Source organism: Meleagris gallopavo, chromosome 1 (assembly GCF_905368555.1).
Source record: "Meleagris gallopavo chromosome 1, MGAL_WU_HG_1.1, whole genome shotgun sequence".
In the NCBI taxonomy this organism is placed as follows: domain Eukaryota; kingdom Metazoa; phylum Chordata; class Aves; order Galliformes; family Phasianidae; genus Meleagris; species Meleagris gallopavo.
Genome location: NC_139404.1, coordinates 31,416,115 through 31,419,651, shown reverse-complemented (window position 1 = coordinate 31,419,651; position 3,537 = coordinate 31,416,115). Strand labels below are relative to the sequence as shown.

General features: G+C 36.1%; 1 non-coding gene across 1 annotated transcript; it reads left to right on the top strand.

Moving 5' to 3' along the window:
- Nucleotides 1-2,726: 2,726 nt before the first annotated feature.
- LOC116216256 (U6atac minor spliceosomal RNA) lies at nt 2,727-2,854 on the top strand. The gene has a single exon (XR_004158709.1). It is a non-coding gene; the product is annotated as a U6atac minor spliceosomal RNA (small nuclear RNA).
- The last annotated feature ends 683 nt before the right edge of the window (nt 2,855-3,537 follow it).

Sequence of the window (3,537 nt, the reverse complement as noted above, 5' to 3'; positions counted from 1 at the left end):
ATACTAACTTGCACCTACATACATTTGGTACAACAATCACCATAAACTTCTCACTGCTGGATTCAAATTCTTAACACCTTTAAAATAGTGTATAGATAAACCAGATATTATAGTTAAAACCTGTGGGGGAAAAAAATAAAAGTCTGTTGGGTTATGCACTTTAATCTGCATCAAGTGGATAAGCACACAGAAAGTTAATGCATGAATTCTGTGATCTGTACCCAAAAAATTGTGTTGGGTTCACTATCCACAGACTCATACTTTCTCCAGTATAATCTAGTCTCTATGTATTGTGGTACTCAGTATGAGACAGTACAGAACTATGAAAATCAAGTCTTATCAATAATCAAGTCTTGAGATTAAAAAGTAGAAAGGGAACTGTAATGAGTAAAAGGAAGATAAAGCCATCAAGTTTATTCAGGATCCCAGTGCCATATCAGTATCTGAATTTCACACTAAAGACTCTTAACGCAAATATTCTGAATACACACCCATGGTTCCTGAAAATCCTCACAACTTCGGATGGGTTATTTTTCAAAATCTCCATCTGTCTTTGTCATTATAAGATCATATTTATGTTAGTAAAGAAAATGATTGTAAAATTATGCTAAGATTTGTCTCATATGCTGCCCATGTTGTTTGGTTTTGCTTGTTCTAGCAATGTTTATATATACATCTAATCTCTTCAAAAAGAGAATGAGAAGATTTGATGAGCATGCCTTGAACACAACTGTCTCCTGGTACAATGAAATATGTTACCTAGGTTTCCTGGGAATACACCACCAGGAACAGATTAAGATAATGTGGTTGTGTATTATGTGATAATGATTATTCTGATTAAAGTATTCACCCCAAGGTAAGTTTTAGCATCTGTTGTTTATTTTGGCAGGACTCTGCATTTATGTTTTTAAGATATTTAAATGGGTGAACATATTTTTCCTTAATGACTATCAGAATGGAAAAATTGACAAGAGTCACATGGGATTATATACCAAAGATAGCAAGGAACATGAATCCAGGTAGAAGATGTACTTTAGTTCTAACACTCTTGATTGCCATAAGAATTTACGATGCAAATTTAAGAAAGATGCTAGTACTGACCACGCAAATCAATGAAGCCACTTTAAGAGGAAGTGTTGTGGTCTTGATTATATTTTATGATCTTGACAAGAAATTATGTACTATATAAAGTTAATGACATAGTAAAAGTTTCTGGACTGTGTTATACAAAAATCAGACTAAGTGACATAATGGCTCTTTTTTATCTGTAAGTACAGGATGTTTGAATCATGTATAAGTTTACCTATTATATTAAACATAAATACAGAAATGGTGGGTTGAAAAAGCAGTGCTGACAGTGAGCGTGTTCATCTTGCTCTTTGACTTACTCCAAATGTAAACTCTGTATTACACAAGTATCACTCTTTCATCTAATTCTGCTTTTAAAATATCAGTATCCTCAAAAGTGTCCACTCCCTATGTGGGAAGAGCTTGAGTTTTCTCTGTCAGTTCAGTCAATCCTTTTATGAAACTTACTAAAGTTCTTCAAAGTAAACATTGGGAAAAATTGCAGTCATTTCTCTCTCTATTGCTCTATTGCTTGGAATGTTCTTATTACTTTATTTTCTTGATAGTGCTATCATTGCCAATGGACATTTATACCAAAATATTATTCAAAATAACAAATACATAAGAGAAATTGAAGCAAAGACTAAGCATATTGTAACTAAGTCTGATAATGTTCATATCTTTCACCACACTTATAAGAGTTGATTCAACCTTAGAAATGAGATATAGATAAAACTTTCTGAGCAGCTGACTTCGTCTCTGTTTAAGAATTTCCAGTAATGAAGATTTCACAGCACCCTCAGACAACCTACTCCCATACTACAAGATAATATACCCCATCCCGATCTGTCTATCCATCTGCATCTGTTGCTCAATATGAGCTTATTACAAGCTTCATCCCAAAAGCTACCCACCTCCAGCTGTGATCACCCCTTGCTGAGCGTGCAGTCTGAATGTTTTAGCCTATATTTTTTAAATAAAATTGAGAGAATTTCACAACAATCATAAACAAAGACATGACAGGAGTCAGCCAAGTTCCATAAGAAATAATGTAATATATAATATAATATAATAAGAAATAATATAAAAAATGGCTTAAGAGAGGGGGTATGTCAGGGAAGATACCATCACAGATAAATTGGAAGAACACCTCTGACTTCAGTGATCAGTCAACGAGCTGAGCCTCTCTTTCTCCCTACAGGGCTGCCTGCTTGGTAAGATTGACACACTGTTATGCCAAATGCTTTCTTGGGAAACTTAGAAATCTCTATAGAGTTGATTTATAAGTTAGCATGCTGGTGGTCGGGCTGTATTACACTTCATTCATTGCACTAGCTTTGCTGACAGTAAATTTATCACCAGCAATCCAAAGAATTTGTGCATCCTTTGCTTCAATAAACTGTACCATCTCCTAAGCTAGCCATGTGAGTTCTGACTGAATGCTGCTAGATGAAGAATGAGGGGCTTGTGAGTAGCTCACTGAATGCCACTAGACAAATGTGGCAGTGTGCTAGTTTTTAATCCGTAATCATAATAGTTCATATATTGAATATGACAAGACTTACAGTACCAAATTGGGCATCACTCAGATGTTTTCTTACTAACTTATTAACAGAACTAGCAGCTGAGGATGTGCCTGTGTAAATTTCTGTCCTGGTATGTTGTATGAAAGATGAAAAGGTTAGCACTTCCCTTGACGAGGATGGAAGATGCCTTAGTGGCCTGCACAACACATGTAAGATTAAGGCACTGTCACCCACTTCATGCCATCTAACCATGTTTTTGAGGAGACAGTGAACTGAGCCAATTCATAGAAGTGAGGGCCATCGAGCTGTCTTTAGATATTGCTTAATGAGAGAAGTGGTTAGTGCCCTACCTCTACGCTGATTCAAGGATGGTGGCAAATGCCATAGGGGGATGGTTACAGCAATAAAAGCAGAACAGGCAGCACAGAGGTAAGCCTATCTGTGCCACTGCAGCACAGAAAGATATTGCTGCCTCGGTTGAGAATACGGTTGTAAAAGTACATCTCATAGATGCTCACATACCCAAGAGTCATATCACTGAAGAACATAAAAACAACCAGCAGGTGTATTGGGCTGCTAGAATTGGTTTAGGTAGATCTGGACTAGCAACATAATGGTGAATTATTTCTAGATCGGTGGGCCCATGACACCTCAGACTATCATGGAGAGAAGCAAAATATAGATGAGCTTGGGATCAAAGGGTGGATTCTACCATGGACACTACTGCACAGATTATTCATGAATTAAGCAAGTATAAATAAAATTTCTTTCTAATCTAAAAAAAATGCCTGATTGATGTTGTTCCCCCTTGAATCTGTAATCATCTTTTCCATCCTTCTTTGTGTTTAGCTGTCTGCCATGCTCATTTTCATTCTTGTTCTATAGTTTCTTTTCCTGATTCTTGGGAAAACGTATATTTTTTTCTGATAGATGTAGTTTTAAT